Raw genomic sequence first — 27,931 nt, forward strand, 5'->3', positions numbered from 1 at the left:
GAGCTCTGCAAGTCTGCTGCAAATTTCTGACAAGTCAACAGCAATAGCCCTTCAAATCTGCAGCAAATTTCTCACAATTTAACAGCAAGAGCCCTTCAAGTCTACTGCAAAAGCTCTGCAAGTCTGTTACAAATCTCTAACAAGTCAACTGCAAATCTTTAGCATATCTCTGGCACATATATCACAATTAAGAGCAGTGTCTGCCACAAGAGCACTACAAATTTACTATTATTTACGTCAATCATATTTACAAATTAATAATAAAATGTTTTTTTCCTGCAAAAGTTTATCTATGTAAGTTGTTTGTATGAATTTAATTGATCTTAAAGTTCTATCCATGCATTATCTGAGGTAATATATATTCATATATAAAACTAATATTATGACAGGTAATATATTAAAGGGACACTAAACCCACATTTTTTCTTTCATGATTCAGACAAAGCATGCAATTTTAAGCAATTTTCTAGCTTACTCCTATTATCATTTTTTTTCCGTTTTCTTCCTATTTTTATTCGAAAAAGCAGGAAAGTAAGTTCAAGAGACCATTTTTGGTTCAGCACAAGGGTATCGCTTGCTGATTGGTGGCTAAATGTAGCTACCAATATGTAAGCGCTACCCAGGTGCTAAAACAAAAATGGGCCAGCTCCTAATCTTACATTTCTGCTTTTTCAAATAAAGATAGCAAGAGAACAAAGAAAAAATGATAATAGGAGTACATTAGAAAATAGCATGCTCTATCTGAATCATAAAAGCAAAACAATGGCTTTAGTATCCCTTTAAGTTGAATACTTGATGTATTCTTATATTAGAGTTATATTATAACACTAATATCATTATCTCAGGTACAGTATGGCCCCTTTTTACAGCACACCCCTTTAAGGCATTCCACTTATAAATCAGTCTTCAGTTCTGCCCATCGTTATTATGTTTCATGTTTTTACCTCCCTTTCAGTCTTTTTTGGCCGTCATTTTAATTGATTATTTTCTTTATGAATATTTGTTTTACAGATCTCACCATATCTGTGCAGATATAAAAAATTATTATTGTATATAACTAACTGCAATTGTTACCAGAAGTTAAACTAGGAAAATCATATTTATTTTTTATATTTTACTGATTTTAATAAAATTAGCATTTGCCTGTCTGTTAAATATGATCTGTTAACCTCAATACTGTATGAAGATAAAAATATTCACCAAAAAATCCTTTAGAAATGACTCCATAAAAACAACAGCATTGACTCTTTTATTAGGCTTCAAATTTTCCAGGTATTAAAACATTTTAAATATGACATTGTAATAAACCAGAGAATAACTTATAGTATAGGCCTAGGGTACAAGTATAATGCAGATGCACAATAATGTTGACAGAACAACAAAAATATAATATGATGTCCATCTGTATCTGTTCTATGATCTTGAATTTGGCACCGGCCTGTAAAAATAAAAACAAATATTACATAAACATGGGCATTCTGTGCTAATTGCTTAGTCTACAGCAGAACTTTAATTTGTAGAACTAAAAAAGTAAATCTGACAAATTATATTTCAACTTCAAGGTTGTGATGAATACTAAAAAAGAATTGTATTTTTAACTTCCATAAATTCTCATGTCAATGCAATTTCCATCTAGATATTAACATATTTGGCCACGTTCCTTCCTAATCAAACAGATCACTACCTGCCAATGGGATGCTTAGAACCTATACTTTAACCCCTTAAAGACTAGCAACGTACCCTGTACATCACTTGGCTTTGAATAGGGAAGTGCTATTAAATGCGCGGTCTCGCCGCCAGTGTTGAGGCCACACTATTTACGATGACAAGAAGGGAGGGTATAATAGCGCAGTACCGCCACTTGTGGCGGGACACGTGCTATTTAAAAAAATATAACCCTTAATGAGCGGCAACATACATGGTACATCTCAGTCGTTAAAGGGTTACTATATTGAGACTTTTTTTCCTTAAGATATTTATATTTTATTTCTCTAGAAATCAATGTGCACTATTTGATACCCTATGTTGTAATTTAAATTTTTGGTTGTGTTCCTAGACTTTTGGAGATAAAAGAGGGAAAGTCACAATGTGCAGTTTATTTCCTTTTCAATTGTGTTTTTTTTCCTTTTACAAAATATTAAGTAATATGCTATCTAGATTTGTAATATTCTAAATCTTCATATCTCCACTTCCCTTCCCAAAGGAAAATGATATTGCAGAGTAGCATTTAGTAAGACAGTATTCTATTTACTTCTGTGATACTCCCATGCTATGTGAGGTGCTGCACTGCTTGCTTATTTAAAGGGACATTAAACACTAAGAGCCAGATTACAAGTGAAGTGCTAAATATTGCTTGCGTGCAAGCAATATTAGTGCTCCATTGAGTAATACCAGCGCCCGCTAATATTAGCTGGTATTCCAACTCAAGTGTAAAATTACGCAAGCTAAATCTAAGTGCAGTGAAGGGGGTAAGTAGCTCAGCGATGCAGCAAATATAACATCCAACTCCGACCAACTTTACCCCCAAAATACTACCTAGTGCAAATATTTTATTAAAACATAAAAATAATACAATTTGTATTTTTTTTATAAAATACACTACACTGTATTTTGGGGGCATTTGGGGCATATTTATAAAATTGACCAGAGATCTGATCTCTGGTTAATTTTATAAGCACTAGTTGCTACCACAAGCATATAGTAGCAATAACCAGACACTTCTAATGGCTGGTTATTTATTGCGTGCCTGCAAAAGGGCACATTTGCCCACATGCGGGCGCGCAATAAATTAGCGCTCCACTTATAATCTAGCCCTAAATAAATGCTAGGTAGAATGAAGCATTGAAAGAAAAGGTTAGTCTGTGAATAACATGTAGATGTATTTTTTAAAGTTATATTTGGTGTTTAAACATTAACAAACTAAGTGTAAAGTTTTAGTGTCTATAAAACAATGGGATCTTACTTAGGTTACATTATCTGCTGTGGCCAATTAGGGACAGTTATAAATTTATCACTAGAGTGTGCAGCCAATGGCTGTGTGGAATATAACAGTGTTCTCCACTTCCATTTCTAACAGGAGCTGAAAAGCTCACAACTTCAGAATATAATTACAGGAAAAGGGGACAAAATAAATAATGAATATATATATATATATATATATATATATATATATATATATATATATATATATATATATATATATATATATATATATATATATATATATATATATATATATATATATATATATATATATATATATACAGCAAAGTGCACTCCAGATCTTGCATATATGCGCCTTGGGTGCTAGAGCCAAAATATTAATACATCAAAAACAAGCAGCACTCCAAAGGTCTTATATCCATATGTCACCTTTATTTACGTGAACGTTTTCGGGCTACAAAGAACCCGTCCTCAGACTTACAAGGCTATGTAAACTTACCACCACGCTGTGTTATATCCACCACCAAACAAACAATGAACTACGCTCTCCACGTTAGATGCGCCTCCCCTGCGAGTGACGTCATCCGCCGTGGCAACGTAACAGGGACTGAAATAAAATGAATACATTAGGCAACAAATGCGCAAATAAACATAGGCAATACACATCCTATTCTAATATCGGGCAATAGAAAAATGGGCAATAGAAAAAATAGACCAAATATTGAAATATAACCTGTAATAATGTTGTGCAGTTCCTAGTGCCGTACCACACATGTCCCGGCGGTTACCATAGCAACCTATATCAACAATGTAGCACATTCAATGCGGCATATGTGGAGGGCAACATGAGAACTACAAACATATAGGTATAACATACTGCAACCAAAACATAACTGCAATAGACCATCTATATATGCAAGAACAGTAATAAATACCTCAACATACTAACAAAGGCCAATTATAATAAACTGCCCTGTAATTACAATATAGGACTAAAGCATAAGAGTAAGACAATTTTGTCAAAAACTACCATAGGTTGCTAAATAAACTCTATTAATTAACTATATGCCATACCAAAAAGAAAAATAAAAATAAAATTAAAAAATAAAAAATAAAAAATAATAATTAGAATGATTCTGGACTCTCAACAGAGACATCCATTTTTAGCAGAGACTTATAAGAACACATGCCAGTCCAACTGAGTATTCAGTCCATAGGGGACCAGAGTATTCAACTCAAATGTCCATTTGGCTTCCCTTTGTAGCAGCATACGGTTCCTATCTCCTCCTCTGGATAATGGCGGTACATGGTCAATGATCGTGTATTTAAGATCCATAACAGTGTGCTTCATTTCCAAAAAATGTCTGGCTACTGGTTGTTCCGATGCTCCTTTCTTAATCGCTGTCTTAATAGCAGATCGGTGATTTGCCATGCGTGTACGTAGGTCATCCGTAGTCTTCCCTACATAATATAGTCCACAGATACAGTGTAAGAGGTACACTATATGTGTAGTGGTACACGTCAGGCGGAATCTGTGTTTGTACATTTTGCGTTTGTGTGGATGAGTGAAGCATGATCCAGTTATCAATCCTCCACAAGTAGTGCAGCCAAGACATCGAAATACACCTGGTTTTTTTATGTCCAGCCATGTAGCTGTTTTGTAGCTTTGTACAGGGTCAGTGTTAATCAATAAGTCCCGTAAGGACTTCGACCTTCTGTAACCCACCCTGGGTGGTTGTGAGTTGTACAGAGGTAGGGATTTATCAGTATTGATGATCTTCCAATGCTTGTTTAAGATATCCATAAAGGGACCCTTATCCCCTGTGAAAGTAGTCACAAATGTCATTCTTCCATCCTCAATCTTAGGCTCTCTATCTGGAAGTTGGCAAATATTGTCACATTGTTCTTTCAACAATTTATAAGGATAACTCCTTGTTCTAAACCGCTGTACCATCTCTTCCAATTGTAAATCTCTGTTACTTATTTCTGAGTTGTTCCTACTCACTCTCAGCAATTGCGATTTCGGCAATGCCGGGGGGTGGCAACTGGTGTAATGTAATAGGGAATTTCTGTCAGTTTCCTTTCTGTACAGTGTCGACTGGATTTTCCCATTCCCTTTATATAATCTAACATCCAGGAAATCGATTTGTGTTCTACTATACACCATTTTGAACTTCAGAGCTACATTAGCCTCATTCAATTGTTGATACCAAGTCTCCAGGTCCTCCAAAGTACCAGACCAAATGAGAAACAGGTCATCTATATACCTCTTAAAAAATCGGATGTTCTTGACCTGAAACAATGTCGTCCCAAACTCTTCAAAATGGGCCATAAATAAGTTGGCATACGATGGGGCCATATTCGACCCCATCGCCGTCCCTTTCTTCTGTAGGTAAAAAGATTGTTCAAATCTGAAGAAATTGGTAGTCAGACAAAACTCTAGAAATTGAAGTAGGATCTCAGGAGGGGGTCCAATATAGGGATGTCTGCAGAGATGGAAAAAAACAGCTTGTAGTCCTTCTTCATGTGGGATTACAGTATATAGACTAGTCACATCTAGTGTGACTAGCCATATATCCTCGTCCAAATCCTCCAAATTTTGTAGCATCTCAAGAAGTGCCATAGAATCTCTCAAATAAGATGGTGTATGGTATACAATAGGCTGTAGGAATTTATCTACAAACGTAGCAAGAGGTTGCTGTAATGAGCCTATAGAGGACACGATTGGTCTTCCCGGTGGAGGAGAGATTCGCTTATGTATTTTAGGAAGGGTATATAGGACCGGAGTTCTGGGATATGTCACTAGTAGATAGAGATAAGTATCCCTATTAATGAACCCCTGGTCATATACCAATTTAGCATATTCATCCAGCTTTTTCTTGAATAATTGTGTAGGGTCACCAGTTAGTGGTCTATACGTGTTCTCATCCGCAAGCTGTGACAAGATCTCTGTCCTGTAGTCCTTATAGTTAAGGATGACCACTGCCCCACCCTTGTCGGCCTCACGTATAATTAGCTCTTTATTGCCTGATAGATTTTTTAATACCTTCCAGTCTTCCTTTGAGAAGTTATTGAAAGTCTCTCTTTGATGTGTACTAATAGAATGATTCATATCATCCTGTATTAATCTCGTAAAGGTGTTAATGCTGGAATTGTTGAAAGGAGGGGTATATGTCGATTTCTTTTTCAGTTGGTCATATTCCATTTCAGATTCCCCAAATTTCTCCTTTAAAGAGAGTAATCTTTGAAATTTTTTGGTGTCAATATAGAACTCAAATGGATCAGTTCTGCTGGTGGGAACAAAAGTGAGTCCTTTATTCAAAATTTTTATTTCAGAGTCACTCAAGGGGTAATCACTCAGGTTGACTACTATGTTATTCGTCATTTCCGAGGGTGTAAGGGTGGTCTTCCCCTTGTACCCCCCTCTCCTTGTCTGCCCCCTCTTCCTCTGAAGTTTTTTGAGCGAGTAGTCACTCCTTGGGGGTGTTGGGGGTGTTGAGCTACCTGAGTAGGATTCTGTGGTTGATCTGTATCAGAGCCTGAACCAGACCCTGAGCTCTCTACAGTAGTCAAATCCTGAGGTCTATAGTATCGTGCCCGTCTCCTCCTAACAAAGTGTTGTCTCTGTCTCTCACTGGCCGTCAATTGCCATAAATAGACTCTTTTGTCCCTATAGTCACTTATTACAGCCTCCAATTTTTTATTCTTAAACTGAATTAAATCAGTTTCATATTTCTCAAGCTTGCTCTGGAGTTTGTTTATCCAATCCTCTGTACTGTCAGCCTCCAATCTAGGTAAATTTGGTAATTCATAGGCTGTAATCTCTGCCTTAATTAGTTGTAATAATCTCCCCACTTCTTGTATGACAAGTAGTACAAGATCTAAAGAGCATTTATTTTCAATGCTGCACCATCTGTCACAAAATGAGGGATTGTTTCTGCCCAAAGTGGGTACATTCCTGATCCTAAATCCTCTAGGAATGAAACCTCTGCGGTAGTACTCTGAGAGGTATGCCCCATGCAAAGTTAGATCTTTTTCTTTTTGTTTAAGTTTTAATAGATGTGTGTAAATATATGCTGGTTTATCCAAAGCAGGGCGTAGAGCTAATTTATCAAATAAAATCCCTTCTGCATCTGCTTCCGTAAAATGGAAGGTGCTGGCTCCAGGGATTGTATCAATATCCCCAATATCCTCTGTAATATCAGGTGTTGAAACCGTTGTCATAATGTATCCAAATATAATATCCAAAATATAATGTCCCAAAAGAAATGTAAGAATGAAAACAGCAGCAAGGATAATCCTTAAATTCTTATAATCGGGTGCAAACAAAAAAGTTAATAGAAATGTCCAGCAAAGTGCACTCCAGATCTTGCATATATGCGCCTTGGGTGCTAGAGCCAAAATATTAATACATATTATTTTTTATTTTTTATTTTTTAATTTTATTTTTATTTTTATTTTTGGTATGGCATATAGTTAATTAATAGAGTTTATTTAGCAACCTATGGTAGTTTTTGACAAAATTGTCTTACTCTTATGCTTTAGTCCTATATTGTAATTACAGGGCAGTTTATTATAATTGGCCTTTGTTAGTATGTTGAGGTATTTATTACTGTTCTTGCATATATAGATGGTCTATTGCAGTTATGTTTTGGTTGCAGTATGTTATACCTATATGTTTGTAGTTCTCATGTTGCCCTCCACATATGCCGCATTGAATGTGCTACAGGATATTGGGGATATTGATACAATCCCTGGAGCCAGCACCTTCCATTTTACGGAAGCAGATGCAGAAGGGATTTTATTTGATAAATTAGCTCTACGCCCTGCTTTGGATAAACCAGCATATATTTACACACATCTATTAAAACTGAAACAAAAAGAAAAAGATCTAACTTTGCATGGGGCATACCTCTCAGAGTACTACCGCAGAGGTTTCATTCCTAGAGGATTTAGGATCAGGAATGTACCCACTTTGGGCAGAAACAATCCCTCATTTTGTGACAGATGGTGCAGCATTGAAAATAAATGCTCTTTAGATCTTGTACTACTTGTCATACAAGAAGTGGGGAGATTATTACAACTAATTAAGGCAGAGATTACAGCCTATGAATTACCAAATTTACCTAGATTGGAGGCTGACAGTACAGAGGATTGGATAAACAAACTCCAGAGCAAGCTTGAGAAATATGAAACTGATTTAATTCAGTTTAAGAATAAAAAATTGGAGGCTGTAATAAGTGACTATAGGGACAAAAGAGTCTATTTATGGCAATTGACGGCCAGTGAGAGACAGAGACAACACTTTGTTAGGAGGAGACGGGCACGATACTATAAACCTCAGGATTTGACTACTGTAGAGAGCTCAGGGTCTGGTTCAGGCTCTGATACAGATCAACCACAGAATCCTACTCAGGTAGCTCAACACCCCCAACACCCCCAAGGAGTGACTACTCGCTCAAAAAACTTCAGAGGAAGAGGGGGCAGACAAGGAGAGGGGGGTACAAGGGGAAGACCACCCTTACACCCTCGGAAATGACGAATAACATAGTAGTCAACCTGAGTGATTACCCCTTGAGTGACTCTGAAATAAAAATTTTGAATAAAGGACTCACTTTTGTTCCCACCAGCAGAACTGATCCATTTGAGTTCTATATTGACACCAAAAAATTTCAAAGATTACTCTCTTTAAAGGAGAAATTTGGGGAATCTGAAATGGAATATGACCAACTGAAAAAGAAATCGACATATACCCCTCCTTTCAACAATTCCAGCATTAACACCTTTACGAGATTAATACAGGATGATATGAATCATTCTATTAGTACACATCAAAGAGAGACTTTCAATAACTTCTCAAAGGAAGACTGGAAGGTATTAAAAAATCTATCAGGCAATAAAGAGCTAATTATACGTGAGGCCGACAAGGGTGGGGCAGTGGTCATCCTTAACTATAAGGAATACAGGACAGAGATCTTGTCACAGCTTGCGGATGAGAACACGTATAGACCACTAACTGGTGACCCTACACAATTATTCAAGAAAAAGCTGGATGAATATGCTAAATTGGTATATGACCAGGGGTTCATTAATAGGGATACTTATCTCTATCTACTAGTGACATATCCCAGAACTCCGGTCCTATATACCCTTCCTAAAATACATAAGGGAATCTCTCCTCCACCGGGAAGACCAATCGTGTCCTCTATAGGCTCATTACAGCAACCTCTTGCTACGTTTGTAGATAAATTCCTACAGCCTATTGTATACCATACACCATCTTATTTGAGAGATTCTATGGCACTTCTTGAGATGCTACAAAATTTGGAGGATTTGGACGAGGATATATGGCTAGTCACACTAGATGTGACTAGTCTATATACTGTAATCCCACATGAAGAAGGACTACAAGCTGTTTTTTTCCATCTCTGCAGACATCCCTATATTGGACCCCCTCCTGAGATCCTACTTCAATTTCTAGAGTTTTGTCTGACTACCAATTTCTTCAGATTTGAACAATCTTTTTACCTACAGAAGAAAGGGACGGCGATGGGGTCGAATATGGCCCCATCGTATGCCAACTTATTTATGGCCCATTTTGAAGAGTTTGGGACGACATTGTTTCAGGTCAAGAACATCCGATTTTTTAAGAGGTATATAGATGACCTGTTTCTCATTTGGTCTGGTACTTTGGAGGACCTGGAGACTTGGTATCAACAATTGAATGAGGCTAATGTAGCTCTGAAGTTCAAAATGGTGTATAGTAGAACACAAATCGATTTCCTGGATGTTAGATTATATTATATAAAGGGAATGGGAAAATCCAGTCGACACTGTACAGAAAGGAAACTGACAGAAATTCCCTATTACATTACACCAGTTGCCACCCCCCGGCATTGAAGAGAGCATTGCCGAAATCGCAATTGCTGAGAGTGAGTAGGAACAACTCAGAAATAAGTAACAGAGATTTACAATTGGAAGAGATGGTACAGCGGTTTAGAACAAGGAGTTATCCTTATAAATTGTTGAAAGAACAATGTGACAATATTTGCCAACTTCCAGATAGAGAGCCTAAGATTGAGGATGGAAGAATGACATTTGTGACTACTTTCACAGGGGATAAGGGTCCCTTTATGGATATCTTAAACAAGCATTGGAAGATCATCAATACTGATAAATCCCTACCTCTGTACAACTCACAACCACCCAGGGTGGGTTACAGAAGGTCGAAGTCCTTACGGGACTTATTGATTAACACTGACCCTGTACAAAGCTACAAAACAGCTACATGGCTGGACATAAAAAAACCAGGTGTATTTCGATGTCTTGGCTGCACTACTTGTGGAGGATTGATAACTGGATCATGCTTCACTCATCCACACAAACGCAAAATGTACAAACACAGATTCCGCCTGACGTGTACCACTACACATATAGTGTACCTCTTACACTGTATCTGTGGACTATATTATGTAGGGAAGACTACGGATGACCTACGTACACGCATGGCAAATCACCGATCTGCTATTAAGACAGCGATTAAGAAAGGAGCATCGGAACAACCAGTAGCCAGACATTTTTTGGAAATGAAGCACACTGTTATGGATCTTAAATACACGATCATTGACCATGTACCGCCATTATCCAGAGGAGGAGATAGGAACCGTATGCTGCTACAAAGGGAAGCCAAATGGACATTTGAGTTGAATACTCTGGTCCCCTATGGACTGAATACTCAGTTGGACTGGCATGTGTTCTTATAAGTCTCTGCTAAAAATGGATGTCTCTGTTGAGAGTCCAGAATCATTCTAATTATTATTTTTTATTTTTTATTTTTTAATTTTATTTTTATTTTTCTTTTTGGTATGGCATATAGTTAATTAATAGAGTTTATTTAGCAACCTATGGTAGTTTTTGACAAAATTGTCTTACTCTGATGCTTTAGTCCTATATTGTAATTACAGGGCAGTTTATTATAATTGGCCTTTGTTAGTATGTTGAGGTATTTATTACTGTTCTTGCATATATAGATGGTCTATTGCAGTTATGTTTTGGTTGCAGTATGTTATACCTATATGTTTGTAGTTCTCATGTTGCCCTCCACATATGCTGCATTGAATGTGCTACATTGTTGATATAGGTTGCTATGGTAACCGCCGGGACATGTGTGGTACGGCACTAGGAACTGCACAACATTATTACAGGTTATATTTCAATATTTGGTCTATTTTTTCTATTGCCCATTTTTCTATAGCCCGATATTAGAATAGGATGTGTATTGCCTATGTTTATTTGCGCATTTGTTGCCTAATGTATTCATTTTATTTCAGTCCCTGTTACGTTGCCACGGCGGATGACGTCACTCGCAGGGGAGGCGCATCTAACGTGGAGAGCGTAGTTCATTGTTTGTTTGGTGGTGGATATAACACAGCGTGGTGGTAAGTTTACATAGCCTTGTAAGTCTGTGGACGGGTTCTTTGTAGCCCGAAAACGTTCACGTAAATAAAGGTGACATATGGATATAAGACCTTTGGAGTGCTGCTTGTTTTTGATGTATATATATATATATATATATATATATATATATATATATATATATATATATATATATATATATATATACACACATTTTATCATTTTATATTACCATCTCAAGGTGTTTATTGTCCCTTTAAAAGGGCCTTAATAGTAAAAAAAAAAATGACATCCTTTAATGTAAATTTAAGACTATTGACCCTGCACTACTGTGAGATTAACCCACACAATGGCTTTAAACACACAATGGAAGTACTGATTGGTACCTGCAGAGCACTGCTGGTCCAGAGCAAAAACTGCCAACTGCTGCTTATCTAATCAGAAATACTAGTTGAATGACTAGCACTCATGATTGGATCAGCAGCACTTCCGCTCAGGATCAGCAGTGCTCTGTGGTTTCAAGCGGTACTTCTACTGTGTGTTTAATCCCTTTGTGGGTTAGTGCAGGGTTGGTGGTCTTAAAAAGTATTAAAACAAATTAGAGCATGCATTTTTTACTAATATCCTCTTTTAAAGAAATATATATTGTTTTATCTTAAGTTGCATGTTGCTGAAGCACTGAAAATTGTAAAGGGAGTTTCATTTATTGTTCCTGTGACAGGAGCATTCCTTTGTTTGAAGAATGTTTCTTTTTAGACAATATTTATAATTCATTAACATTTTAATTGATATTAGTTGATAGTGCAATAAAAATCCTGTCACAAAGAAGCACCACTATCAAAATGGAACATTCCTTTCAAAGGGTCAGCTCAATCCAAGCACAGAGAAAACTCCAACATGGCTGCTCTATTTATGATAATGGGAGGATCAGGGAAGTGAGTAAAACACTCCCCTGCTGTATCACATCCATATAAGCATTTTGTATAAACAGAAATAAAACACTCTCCTGCTGTATCACATCCATATAAGCATGTTGTATAAACAGAAATAAAACACTCCCCTGCTGTATCACTTCCATATAAGCATGTTGTATAAACAGAAACAAACACTCCCCTGCTGTATCACTTCCATATAAGCATGTTGTATAAACAGAAACAAACACACCCCTGCTGTATCACTTCCATATAAGCATGTTGTATAAACAGAAACAAACACACCCCTGCTGTATCACTTCCATATAAGCATGTTGTATAAACAGAAACAAACACTCCCCTGCTGTATCACTTCCATATAAGCATGTTGTATAAACAGAAACAAACACTCCCCTGCTGTATCACTTCCATATAAGCATGTTGTATAAACAGAAACAAACACTCCCCTGCTGTATCACTTCCATATAAGCATGTTGTATAAACAGAAACAAACACTCCCCTGCTGTATCACTTCCATATAAGCATGTTGTATAAACAGAAACAAACACTCCCCTGCTGTATCACTTCCATATAAGCATGTTGTATAGACATAAACAAACACTCCCCTGCTGTATCACATCCATATAAGCATGTTGTATAAAAAAAACAAAAACAAAAAACAATTATAAAATAAATGACTCAGTGGGGTGATTTAAACAAGAAAAAACATAAATGCTTACCTGTGACCACAAACAATTCTTGTGTGGGATTGGCAATCCCCTATGCATCTTCTCATTTCATGGTCAGTAATGTCTTTATAGACCCTTTGACATGTTTCTGTAATAGAAAACAACATCAAATAAATGAGTATAAAGTTAGATATGCAAAATAATTAGATAAAGTCTGTTCAGCAATAGTCTGTCCCGTTACATGGGCATAATACACTTTGTGATTATAACATGAATTATTTAATTATAAATAATAAAACAACTTTCCATTATACTTTCATTATTTTGCCCGTTTTGCCTGTAATGTAATGGTCTATGCAAAAGTTTTCCAGTGGCCAAATTTCACCACCATTTTCCTTATTTGGAGGAGCTAATCCTGATGTACTTCATGTGACAGTCACTCTAGTCACATCATACTGTCAGTAGGCTTTTCCTCGTTTTATGTATGTTATCACAAAGTCACATCATACTGTCAGTATGCCTTTCCTTGTTTTGTTAGCACAAAGTCCATGCTAAAGCCAATTAGAAAGATATACAGACTATTGTTAATCATTTGAGGTCTGAAGCCTGCATTACCAATTTTCAGCATAGTAAAAGCCCATATTATTCATAGTTAAAGGGACATGAAACCCAATTTTTTTTTCTTTCGTTATTTAGAAAGAGCATGTCATTTTAAACCACTTTCGAATTTACTTATTTTACCTAATTTGCTTCATTTTCTTGATATCACTTGCTGAAAAGCATATCTAGATATGCTCAGTAGCTGCTGATTGGTTGCTGCACATAGAGGCCTTGTGTGATTAGCTCATACATGTGCATTGCTATTTCTTCAACAAAGGCTATCTAAAGAATTGAGCACATTAGATAATAGAAGTAAATTGGAAAGTTGTTTAAAATTGCATGCCCTATCTGAATCATGAAAGTTTAATTTCAAATAGATTGTCCCTTTAACCCCTTAATGACAGAGGACTTACCAGGTACGTCATAGGAAAAACTTCCCTTAATGACAGTTGACGTACCTGGTACGTCCTCTGTTGTCTGAAGTGCTGGAAGCGATCATGATCGCTTCCAGCTGCTTACAAGGGATTGTAGTGATGCCTCAATATTGAGACATCACTACAATCCCCATTTCACATACCGATGCAGAAAGGGCCACTCTGTGGCCCCATCTGCATCAGCTATGTATGTGCACAAAGTAGTTGGTGGGTGGGAGCTTCTTTTTAAAATTATGCCCCTAGGTGTTGATTCCCCAACCGATTGATCTGTCCTTCTTATTTTACCCGGTGCGGCGGTTGCGGCGGGGCGGGGCGGGGCGGGGCGGGGGTGCCAAATATACCGGCAACAAAATAAAAAGATTGATGTAGATGCAGGGGCATCTCTGTTTTTTAGTAAGGGATCTGGGATGTAGGTTATTTAGGGGGGCCAGCTACACTACAGAAAACAAATATTTTATATTAAAAAAGTAAAAAAAAAAATATTTTGGGGAGCAAATTGGGTACTGGCAGACAGCTGCCAGTACCCAAGATGGCGGCAAATAGAGGGGGAGGGTTAGAAAGATGTATGGGGGGGATCAGGGAGGTTGTGGGGTAAGGAGGGATCCATCACTGCAGACTGTATGACAAAAAATTAAAAAAAAATTTTTTATTTCAGTACTGGCAGACTTTCTGCCAGTACTTAATATGGCGGTGACAATTGTGAGGTGGGGAGGGAAGAGAGCTGTTTGAGGGGGGTCAGGGGGGGATCAGGGGGTGGGATGTGTCAGGTGGGAGGCTGATCTCTACACTAAAGCTCAAAATTAACCCCACAAGCTACCTAATTAACCCCTTAACTGCTGGACATATTACAAGTGTGGTGCACAGCGGTATTTAACGGCCTTATTATTACCTAAAAGCAACACCAAAGCCATATATGTCTGCTATTTCTGAACAAAGGGGATCCCAGAGAAGCATTTACAACCATTTGTGCCATAATTGCACAAGCTGCTTGTAAATAATTTCAGTGAGAAACCTAAAATTTTGAAAAATGTAAGTTTTTTTTTTAATTTGATCGTATTTGGCGGTTAAATGGTGGCATGAAATATACCAAAATGGGCCTAGATCAATAATTTGGGTTATCTACTACACTACACTAAAGCTAAAATTAAACCTAAAAGCTCCCTACAAGCTCCCTAATTAACCCCTTCACTGCTGGGCATAATACACGTGTGGTGTGCAGTGGCATTTAGCAGCCTTCTAATTACCAAAAAGCAACGCCAAATCCATATAGGTCTGCTATTTCTGAACAAAGGGGATCCCAGAGAGCATTTACAACCATGTATGCTATAATTGCATAAGTTTTTTGTAAATAAATTCAGCGAGAAACCTAAAGTTTGTGAAAAAAATTGTGAAAAAGTCAACAATTTTTTTTATTTGATCGCATTTGGCGGTGAAATGGTGGCATGAAATATACCAAAATGGGCCTAGATAAATGCTTTGGGATGTCTTCTAAAAAAATATATACACATGTCAATGGATATTCAGAGATTCCTGAAAGATATCAGTGTTACAATGTAACTAGCGCTAATTTTGAAAAAAAGTGGTTTGGAAATAGCAAAGTGCTACTTGTATTTATGGCCCTATAACTTGCAAAAAAAGCAAAGAACATGTAAACATTGGGTATTTCTAAACTCAGGACAAAAATTTAGAAACTATTTAGAATGGGTGTATTTTGGTGGTTGTAGATGTGTAACAGCTTTTGGGGGTAAAAGTTAGAAAAAGTGTGTTTTTTTTTTCAATTTTTTCCTCATATTTTATATTTTTTTTATAGTAAATTATAAGATATGATGAAATTAATGGTATCTTTAGAAAGTCCATTTAATGGCGAGAAAAACGGTATATAATATGTGTGGGTACAGTAAATGAGTAAGAGGAAAATTACAGCTAAACGCAAACACTGCAGAAATGTAAAAATAGCCATTGTCATTAAGGGTAAGAAAATTGAAAAATGGTCCGGTCATTAAGGGGTTAAAGGGACATGAAACCCATCATTTTTCTTTCATAATTAAAATAGAGCAGGATTCTTCAAACCATGGGTCGGGACCCATTACTGGGTCACAACACCATGTGTACTGGGTCCCGACTTGTGTGTGTGTTGTAGGAGTGTGTGTGGTGTATTGTATGAGATTGTGTGTGTGTGTGCTGTGCATGTGTTGTGTATGAGAGTGTGTGTGTGTTGTATTAGTGTGTGTGTTATATGAGAAAGTGTGTGGTATGTGTGTTGTATGAGTGTGTGTGGTATGCGTGTGTTATGAAAGTGTGTGTGTATGTGTGTGTTGTAAGAGTGTATGGGGTGAGTGTGTATTATATGAAAGTGTGTGTTGTATGATAGTGTATGTGGTATGTGTGTTATATGAAAGGGTGTGTTGTATGAGAGTGTGTGTGGTATGTGTGTTACATGAAAATGTGTGTTGTATGAGAGTATGTGGTGTGTGTGTTGTATGAGAGTTTGTGTGTGGTATGCGTGTTATGAAAGTGTGTGTGTATGTGTGTGTTGTAAGAGTGTATGGGGTGAGTGTGTGTTATATGAAAGTGTGTGTGTTGTATGAGAGTGTGTGTGGTATGTGTGTTATATGAAAGTGTGTGTATATGAGAGTGTGTGTGATATGTGTGTTATATGAAAGTGTGTGTGTTGTATGAGAGTGTGTGGTATGTGTGTTACATGGAAATGTCTGTTGTATGAGAGTGTGTGGTGTGTGTGTTGTATGAGAGTGTGTGTGTTATTACGTTTTACAACACTTTCATATTTGACTATAATCAGGAATAAAGCATGCACATATTTTAGTATCTTTGCCAAAAATTGCAGCTATCATGTTATTTATTTCTTACAAAATTATTTCAAGACCAAGTATAAAAATTGGATCCTAAAAGGTATGTGGTATCATGGCACTGGGTCTTGGGGGTAAAAGTTTGAAGAACCCTGAAACAGAGCATACAATTTTAAACAACTTTCCACTTTACATCTATTATTTAATTTGCTTAATTCTCTTGATATCCTTTTTTGAAGAAGCAGCAATGCACTACTGGGAGCTATTAAATTCATTGGGTGAGCAAATAACGTGAAGTATACATGTGCAGCCACCAATCAGCAGCTACTGAACATACTTAGGTATCCTTTTCTATAAAGAATACAAAGAGAACAAAACAAATTAGATAATAGAAGTAAATTGGAAAGAAAATTTATGCTTACCTGATAAATGTATTTCTTTTTTGACACGAGTCCACGGATCATCTTAATTACTAATGGGATATTCACCTCCTGGTCAGCAGGAGGCGGCAAAGAGCACCACAGCAGAGCTGTTAAATAGCTCCTCCTTTCCCTCCCACTCCAGTCATTCAACCGAAGTTAAGGATAGAAAGGAAAAACCAACCATGAGTAGCCCTTGGATTCACACCAATAGAGATATTTACGCCAAATCTTATGGTAAATCTTTCTAGTTACAGGCTTACGAGTCTGAATCTAAAATTTAGCGTTCAATCTCCAAGCAGTCAGCTTCAGAGAAACTAGATTTGGGTGAAGAAAGGGCCCCTGAATTAGAAGGTCTTTCCTCAACAGAAGTCTCCAAGGTGGCAGAGATGCCTACTCCACCAGATCTGCATACCAAATCCTGCGAGGCCAAGCTGGAGCTATGAGGATCACTGATGCCCTCTCCTGTTTGATTAGAGCAATGACCCGAGGAAGAAGAGCAAACAGAGGAAATAGGTATGCTAGACTGAAGGTCCAAGGGACCACCAGAGCATCTATCAGCTCCGCCTGGGGGTCCCTGGACCTCGACCCGTATCTCGGGAGCTTGGCATTTAAGAGCCTTTATTCTATCCGTGATCTCATCCAAAGAAGTTTCTGTCCATCAAACAATACACTACCGCACTAGTGACGGTAGCAATACACACAGCTGGTTGTCATTGCAGGCCCTGGTGTACAGTGTGAGTAAACCCTCTAACTTTTTGTCCATAGGATCTTTGAAGGTACAACTATCCTCTATGGGAATAGTAGTTCTCTTAGCTAAGGTAGAAATCGCCCCTTCCACCTTAGGCACTGTTTGCCAAGCCTCTTTGTTAGAGTCGGCTATGGGAAACATCTTCTTAAAAATAGAAGAGGGAGAAAGAGGTATGCCTGGTCTCTCCCATTCCTTAGCAATTATTTCATAAGCTCGGTCACGGACCGGAAACACGTCTGTCGAGGAAGCAACCTCGAAATATTTGTTCAGCTTACTAGACTTCTTAGGAACAACCACTACCGTGGAGTCACTGTCGTCCAAAGTAACTAAAACCTCCCTAAGTAACAGACAGAGGTGTTCTAGCTTAAACCTAAAAGATACAACCTCAGAATCAGCCAGAGGAATTACACTTTCTGAATCTGAAATTTCTCCTTCAGATGCTACAGCGGTATCCTCCTCTTCGGTATTCTGGGAGGGCACCTCCGAAATTGCAACAATTGCATCAGAAACCTTGCTTACTAAATGTCTGATTTTCCTTTTTACGCTTTCCCTGCCACATTGGAAAAGCAGACAACGCATCATGAGAGAAGCTATGTCTTTTAAGGTAACTCCAGCAGGAGCTAGAGCAGAAGTGCAGGGCACTGCTTGTGAGGGAGGTAACATTTGGGATGCTTGGGGAGAAAGCTGTGGCATATTTTGAACCTCGTCATAAGACTCTTGGACAGTATCGGCTTTAGAAAAATTTTGCTCAGAAAAAATATTTTCCCTATAATTTAAAGTCCTCTCAATACATGAGGGACAGAAAGGGATAGGTGGTTCCACATTTGCATCAAAACACAAGGAGCAAGTGACATCTTGCAAGTCTCCTTGGTCCATACTGTTCACAATGAGTAAATTAATAAATAAAAAACCTCAAAAATGAATTAAAATTTTTGTAATGAAAATATGTTACTGTGTCTTTAAATTTAAACAGGTAACTTTTTTACCCAACTTTGTCAATTATGAAAATATCACAATTTGAACACTACAGACACCTTTACAACTCAGTAACCCTGCTGAGGTGCCTACCTGACTGCTAAACAGGAGTCAATGTCCCTTTTCTTGTGGTGCAGGAACGATCCGGACCTCAGCAATAAGAATAGTGCCAACGGATAATGCTAGAAACCCCTGCTTTACTGGAAACCATGCGTTTCTAGTGACACGCTACTGAACTGAAGCCCATCATGGGCGTTACTATATGCACCTCATCTCCCGATCGGCCTGTTTGCTAAGTAAAGCCGTCGGGAGACACAAACCACCAGAGCAAATGAAAAAGCTTTACTCCCAGCCCCAGTGCCTGCAGATATGGCTGTCTAAAATCCTCTCCAGTCTAGGAGAGTCTGTAGTCCCCAAACATAAAGCGCCCCTTCCTGTATGAGCCTTATATGTTCATTTTTCCAATAAATGTTCACACCTTTATCTCTGAGATGCTTTGTTTCCTTGGCCCCAGAATAAAAAAGCAGCACTTACCTCGTATCTGCCTGACAGCAAGGCAGCTCACAGGCTTGAGAGGTCCTATCCCTCACATCAACCTGTGGAGAAATAAAAGTCTGAGTAAATTACATGGGAGGCGCAGTGAGAATTATGTCCCACAAGTTCCCATTGCTCTAAAGCCACCACTGCTCTACTGAAGAGACTGATATGGACTACGGCTACACTCTAGGACAAAGCAGCACAATCTTGCACTACTTTAAAAATAATAAACTCTTGATTGAAGAATTTTATCTAACAACTCACTTTACCACTTCCTAGCACTAACGTAGGCAAAGAGAATGACTGGAGTGGGAGGAGCTTTTTAACAGCTTTGCTGTGGTGCTCTTTGCCACCTCCTGCTGACCAGGAGGTGAATATCCTATTAGTAATTAAGATGATCCGTGGACTCGTCGTGTCATGAAAAAGAGAAATCGTTTAACCCCTTGAGTGCTAATAACGGCTCTGAGCTGTCACAGGGTTTCCCACTCTGGTGCTAACAACGGCTCAAAGCCGTCGCTAGCACTCTCCCACCTTGAGGGAGATCTGGGGGCTCCCACCCGCTCCTACCCCGGCGATTGGGCCTGCATAGTGACAGGCATCACCGGGGCTTCACGTTATGCATGGTGATGTCACACGCAATGACTTGATGACGTCACCGTGCAACTTTATTTAACATTAACAATGTTAAATATCGAAGCAGGGGGCATGCTGCTTAGAAGCCTGTATCTCAGGCATCTAAGCAGCTACAGACCCCCAAGACCCACTGTTGGAAATGTAATCGTCTAACCTTTCCAACAGTGTAAATCTTGGGGATCTGAAAAAAAAAGGAAAAAAATAAATATATATTTTAAAAAATATAAAACAAAAAAAAAACAACTAAAAAAGCTTAGCACCAAGGTAGGAAAGTGCTTAGCACTGAAGGGTTAAAATCTCATGCTCTATACTGAATCATGAAAGACAGAAAAACCTTGGGTTTCATGCCCCTTTAAATTATAGTAAATGGTGCAAAATAAAAAGTATATTGCAAAGTTGCATAACTAAACATTTTATATTGTGATCTCAATGTGTGTTATGCCCCTTTAAAGCATATATGTCTATATGTGTGTACATATATATTAAAGTGATGGTAAATCCTAGCGTTTGTGAAACGCTAGGATTTACCATTGGAACAAATAAAGGGGACTTTCATTCATGACGTATAAAATACTTCATGCTGAAAGCTCCTTTTTTTGTTTGCAGCGTTTGCCGCACTGAGCTGCTAAGGCAACCTACGGCAGAACGGTATTTGACTGAAGTGACGTTTCCACCTCTTAGCCAATAGCCTTGCAGGAAATTCGAGGCCTGTCACTTTAATGTTTTTATATGTGTATATATAACTGTAAATACATATATACACATATAAATACAATAATATATATGTATACATATTTATATATATATATATATATATATATATATATATATATATATATATATACACATACATACATACATACAAAAACATCTTTAGCAATGTATGTGTCTCAATGTCAAAGCCATTTGCCTGCCTTTTTTTTTCTAGCACCCGAGATCTCATATCTTTTGAACCCTTAAAAGGTTTTTTGTGCAATATTTTTTTTAAATAATTTCTTATTAGACTTTCGGCTAGATTGCGAGTTTTGCGTTATGAGTATAACGCTGCTTTTTCACTATCGCTGCTATTACGAGTCTTGTAAGTACAGCTGTACCGCACACTTTTTTGGCCGTCACGCAACGTAACTACACCTTTCAAAAAGTCATTTTTCAATGGGACTTCCATAGAAGTTGTTTGTATTTTATTTTTTTATTACAGGTAAAAGAGGTGATTTATTTGGGGCAATGTCCCGCAAAAGGCCCTTTTAAGGGCTATTGGCAGTTTAGTTTAGGCTAGGGGTTTTTTATTTGGGAGGGGGGCTTTTGATAGGGCTATTAGATTAGGTGTAATTAGTTTAAATATTTGATCATTTATTTTTTTATTTTGTGTATTTTAGTGTTTATTTTTTTGTAATTTAGTTAATTGTATTTAATTAATGTAATTTATTTAATTTTAGTGTAATGTTAGGTGTTAGTGTGAGGCAGGTTAAGTTTTATTTTACAGGTAAATTAATTTTTTATTTATTTTAACTAGTTAGTAAATAGTTAATAACTATTTACTAACTAGTCTACCTAGTTAAAATAAATACAAACTTAGCTGTTAAATAAAAATAAAACCTAAGCTAGCTACAATGTAACTATTAGTTATATTGCAGCAAGCTTAGGGTTTATTTTATAGGTAAGTATTTAGTTTTAAATAGGTATTATTTAGTTAATGATAGTAATTTTTATTTAGATTTATTTTAATTATATGAAAGTTAGGGGTGTTAGGGTTAGACTTAGGTTTAGGGGTTAATATATTTATTTAGTATTAGTGATGTGGGAGGCCAGAGGTTTAGGGGTTAATAACTTTAGTATAGTGGCGGTGACGCTGGGGGTGGCAGATTAGGGGTTTATACATTTATGTAGGTGGCGGCGACGTTGGGGGCGGCAGATTAGGGGTTATTAAATTTATGTAGGTGGCGGTGACATTGGGGGCAGCAGATTAGGGGTTAATAAGTGTAGGTAGGTGGCAGCAACATTGGGGGCGGCAGATTAGGGGTTAAAAATTGTAATGTAGGTGTCGGCGATGTCGGGGGCAAAAGATTAGGGGTGTTTAGACTCGGGGTTTATGTTAGGGTGTTAGGAGTAAACATAAATTTTCTTTCCCCATAGGAATCAATGGGGCTGCGTTACGGAGTTATTGCAGGTGTTAGGCTTTTTTTTAAGATGGCTCTCCCCATTGATGTCTCTGGGGAAATCGTGCACGAGCACGTAAAACCAGCGCTGGTATTTGTGTGCAGTATGGAGCTCAACGCTGCCATATTGCCTGCTAACGGCCGGGTTTTTGCAAACCTGTAATAGCAGCACTATTAAAGGTGAGCGGTGGAAATAACTTGCAAGTTAGTAGCGAGCCGCTCATAACGCAAAACTCGTAATCTGACTGATGGTTATTTACCTGCTCTCATCCAAGGTAATCCAGAAAATCTGGCCTGTTGGGGAGGCCTGGGGACAGGTTTGAAAACCACTGCCCTAGATCAAAATAATTGGCAAATGATATTAAAGGGCTGTTAACAAGGATTATTTTTTAGGGAATAGGGATTTAATCTCAGTTTCTTGCTGCAAGTCTTTTAATTTACGTTAAAGATTTTGATTACAGTAGAATCATTTCAAAAAGTAAATTAAAACATTTGCAGCAAGAAAATTAGATTAAAATCACTAATTATCTTAAAATATTTACTGTATTTTTAATGCATGTTAAATAAAACACCCTAACAGCTCACTTGCATATGAATAATACTTTTTAATGTAGGGCCAAATTAAACAAGCATGGTTACATTATTAACCCTTCAGCATCTACATAGCAGGACATAGTTATTTTAAACTGCACAAATACTGTAACCCACACCAAAAACAACACAAAATATTAACCCCTGCCAGACTTCTGAACAGCATCAAAGCAATTCATACAGCTTGCACCCTTCTAGTACTGCTATATATCAGAAAGTCACAAGCAGATGCAGTTTGTTTGCTAATGTCTGTATATTTCATACACTTAACAGTAACATCTCTCATATAAAAGAATAAAACAGTGATAGATTTTACTAAAAAAGTTTTCTAATTACAAAAATGCTCATTTTCAAACAGAAAAATAAAGATGCACATTTCAATTGTATTTGGATTATCCCTTTAACATTTAAATCTAGTTGTGTTTGTATGTTCTGTGTAATGCAGTAGCAGGTGGCTTACTAATGCTGCTAAACAAATCATTAGTGTATAATTATATGTTACACATGTGTGCAGTGCTAGTGAGATAGTTGTGTTTGTATGTTCTGTGTAATACAGTAGCAGGTGGCTTACTAATGCTGCTAAACAAATCATTAGTGTATAATTATATGTTACACATGTGTGCAGTGCTAGTGAGATAGTTGTGTTTGTATGTTCTGTGTAATACAGTAGCAGGTGGCTTACTAATGCTGCTAAACAAATCATACACAACATGTGTGTGTGCAGCTAGTGAGATAACTCTTTTTATTTATATATATATAATCTAATGGTTGATCTTACCTGATTGCAGTTGCACATGGCTTGTCTGCACTCTGCAGCACACACAGAAAGTTCATGGTAGTGAGACAGTGAGTGCAGTCAAATGCCGCAGCGCTCTCTGTGGTGGTAAGACCACACTGCACACAATATTATATACTAAACACAGTCTAATGTAAACTGAACTTTAATTTAATTTATTCCAGAACACAACAAATATATAATGCCTTGCTATAAAACTATGTATTATTTAGTTTTAGAGTCAGAATTTAAAGGGACATTAAACCCAATTTTTTCCTTTCATGATTCAGATGGAGAATACCATTTTAAACAACTTTCTAATTTACTTCTATTATCTAATTTGCTTCATTCTCTTGATATTCTTTCATGAAAAGCATATCTAGATAGGCTCAGCAGCTTCTGATTGGTTGCTGCACATAGATGCCTCATGCGATTGGCTCACCCGTGTGCATTGCTATTTCTTTAACAAAAGATATCTAAAGAATTAAGCAAATTAGATAATAGAAGTAAATTGGAATGTTGTTTAAAATTGTATTCTCTGTCTGAATCATGAAAGAATTTTTTTGGGTTTAATGTCCCTTTAAGATACAAGTTAGCCATCTTAAAGGGGCATTCCAGCAAAATGTGCATCATTGCATTTCTATTTTGAATAGAATCATTTTTCCAATACACATGCATTAGCAAAAATGCTCTAGAAAAAATATATCACTGTTTAAATTTACCTTTCCTAATAGGAGCATATAAACACTAATTTTAAAAAGTGTATCTACGAAGAGAGCCAGCAGTTGTGTACATGACACATGCTGAGTCATTTCCCATGCAATACCAGCTCTGATCACATGCAGTGTACTTAAGTATGCTTCACATGTACACTGTTTTTTGTGTACTTAAAGGGACAAACTACTCCAGAATTTGTATTGTTTTAAAAGATAAATAATCCCTTTATTACCCATTCCTCAGTTTTGCACAATCAACACAGTTATATTAATATACGTTTTACCTCTGTGATTACCTTGTATCTAAGCCTCTGCAGACTGCCCCTTATCTCAGTTATATTAATATACTTTTTACCTCTGTGATTACCTTGTATCTAAGCCTCTGCAGACTGCCCCTTATCTCAGTTATATTAATATACTTTTTACCTCTGTGATTACCCTGTATCTAAGCCTCTGCAGACTGCTTCTTATCTCAGTTATATTAATATACTTTTACCTCTGTGATTACCTTGTATCTAAGCCTCTGCAGACTGACCCTTATCTCAGTTATATTAATATACTTTTTACCTCTGTGATTACCTTGTATCTAAGCCTCTGCAGACTGCCCCTTATCTCAGTTATATTAATATACTTTTTACCTCTGTGATTACCCTGTATCTAAGCCTCTGCAGACTGCTTCTTATCTCAGTTATATTAATATACTTTTTACCTCTGTGATTACCTTGTATCTAAGCCTCTGCAGACTGCCCCTTATCTCAGTTATCTTAATATACTTTTTACCTCTGTGATTACCTTGTATCTAAGCCTCTGTAGACTGCCCCCTTATTTCAGTTCTTTTGACAGACTTGTATTTTAGCCAATCAGCACTGACTCATAAATAACTACACAGGAGTTAGCACAATGCTATCTATATGACACACATGAACTAGCAGTGTCTAACTGTAAAAACCGGTCAAAATGCACTGAGATAAGAGGCGGTTCAATGGTTTAGAAATTAGCATATGAGCCTACCTAGGTTTAGCTTTCAACAGAGAATACCAATTGAACAAAGCAAATTTGATGATAAAAGTAAATGGGAAAGTTGTTTAAAAGTGCATTTTTTATTATCTAGTTTTGACTAGACTGTACCTCTAAGTATGCTTTGCATGCATGCTCACAGTAAAAGTTCTCATAAAAGGCACAGTGAATGATAATTTTAGTAATAGGTTTACCTACCTTTGTTTAGTAGATGTCATTGTTTGTTTATTAATCTCATTTTCTTGCTGCATGTGTTTTCATTTCTTTTTTTCACTTCTTGAAAGCTTCTCCTGTGATGCTGAATAAAATCTTTAACCCTCCCATTTCAGCTGTCTCTTCAGATGTGTGCACATAGAAACTTTTGGCTGAAAATAGAAGCCTTAGCATGTTGCTCCAGGGCACTAAAATAACAGCAGCTGTCCCTTTAATAACCAAGTTTTCAATATTTAAAGGGGCAGATAGCAAAATAAAATGTTGGTGGAAAGGATTATTTCATTAATATTAAAAAGATATGTTTCCGTCATGAATCCTCACCTTTTTAATATATTTCACGAGAATTTGAATTGAAAGCTGACTCCTGTACTATCCCTCTGTGAGGACCTTTATGCAAAGCCTGTCATTGAAAGCTATTTACATACCCCTTAAGTGTGTGCCCTGCTCTTTTGCTACCTGTTTATGAGTATTATGACTGCGCATACACAGCGCTCATCACTTTACGCAGAACAGCAAATAATGGTAGTGATTATGCAGATCCGGATTTCTTTTTCAACAACAAGTAACTCACATGCGTTGCCCGTTACAAGAGACTGAGCATTTTGAATGGGAGATTTCTGAACCACGAGAGCGAGTCCACAGCGTATACATATTGATTCAGTCCAAATTATATGGGGTGGTGAGGAGAAGCATTGAACATTAGGTAGAAGCAACTTGCAGATACTAAAGTTGATTACCAGTGTAGTATTTGATTTGGACTTTGCCGTATTGATTTTTCCCCACAAAAAAAAGTTTTTTTTGTTTAATTTTTTAAATATACTAATTGGCTTTTACCAACTTTAACTCAGTATTTATTATAATGTATTACTGTGTAAACGCAGACAAGGTCTCCTGCCTTTTCTACAAACACTTATATTGTGTGTCCCATTTAAAGGGACATGAAACCCAATTTTTTTCTTTCATGATTCAGATATAGCATGCAATTTAGAAAGAACTTTTCAATTTATTTATTTTATCTAATTTGTTTTGTTCTTTTGGTATCCCTTGTTGAAAAGCACACCTAGGTAGGCTCAGAAGCTGCTGATTGGTGGGTGCACAAATATGCCTCATGTAATTGGCTCACCCAATGTGCTAACTAGCTCCCAGTAATTATTGATTTTCTTCAACAAAGGATACCAAGATAATAAAGCAAAATAGATCATAGAAGAAAATTTGGAATGTTTTTTAAAATTGTATTCTCTTTCTCAATCATGAAAACTTTTTTTAGGTTTCATGTTTTATTGATTTAATGCTTTTGTAAGATATAGGCAAACAGAATAAATGGGTGTAGGTGAAATGATAAAAGTATATATTGTACAACTGATGGATGGTGGGCTAAGACAGCAAGATTACTACTTTTTCTATTTATTATTGTAAGGATGGTGATTACAGACAATTTACCTTGCTACCACATATTGGGCCAGATTACAAGTGGTGCGTTAAATATTTATTTTGTTCGCTCGTAAACACAGCTGAAAGTAAACTTTTAACATGGGCAGGTTAGTGCTTGTATTACATGTTGAAAGTAAATCATTTGAACATGAGTAAAACCTGATGCATGCTAACTTCAGGACTTTGAATATTATGATCCCCTTAACTTCTTCTCCATATAGTTTTCAATAGAGTGCGCTTTTAAAAAAATACTTATTGTTTGCGCACTAACCCAACACTGTGTAAGACCTACAGCGTTATAGCTGAAGTAAGTTAAAGCACCTTTTCATATACCATACCTTTTAACCCTTATAAAATATATATATGGGTGTAACACTTTATTTTAATGTACTTATGTTGTATTTGGTGCACATTTTTTTTAAAAACCCTAACAGTTTGCGCTAGGGTGGCGATTGACTAATGTGCGGGCGGACATGATCCGCTGTAGCAGATCATGTCCGCCGCACATCAATAAATGCTGACAACATAAGCTGTCAGCATTTATCATTGCACAAGCATTTATAGTGAAATGCTTGTGCAATGCCACCCCCTGCACATTCGCGGCCGCTAGCAGGGGGTGTCAATGATTCCGATCGTATCCGATTGGGCTGATTGCTGTCTGCCACCTCAGAGGTGGCAGATGAGTTAAGGAGCAGCGGTCATAAGACCATTGCTTCTTAACTCCTGTTTCCAGCGAGCCCAAAGGCTCGCGCGGAAACAGATGCATACGGGTGTTGATAAATCGACCCCTAGAGCTTCACTCGCACAAACTTGACAAATTCAGTGCATTTGCATGCATAGGTGTGTGCTCCCCACCCTGATCCCTGACTATAATAGTCCAGACTGGACTGGAGTCCAGATGAGTCAAAAAGAGAAGTG

General features: G+C 37.2%; 1 long non-coding RNA gene across 1 annotated transcript; it reads right to left on the reverse strand.

Annotated features, from left to right (window-relative positions):
• Positions 1-1,233: 1,233 nt before the first annotated feature.
• On the reverse strand, positions 1,234-23,712 carry LOC128655481 (uncharacterized). Its single transcript, XR_008401820.1, has 3 exons — positions 23,640-23,712; positions 13,010-13,106; positions 1,234-1,438 (listed from the first exon to the last, which is right to left on the reverse strand). It is a non-coding gene; the product is annotated as an uncharacterized LOC128655481 (long non-coding RNA).
• Between the last annotated feature and the right edge of the window lie 4,219 nt (positions 23,713-27,931).

Source organism: Bombina bombina, chromosome 4, assembly GCF_027579735.1.
Source record: "Bombina bombina isolate aBomBom1 chromosome 4, aBomBom1.pri, whole genome shotgun sequence".
NCBI lineage: Eukaryota > Metazoa > Chordata > Amphibia > Anura > Bombinatoridae > Bombina > Bombina bombina.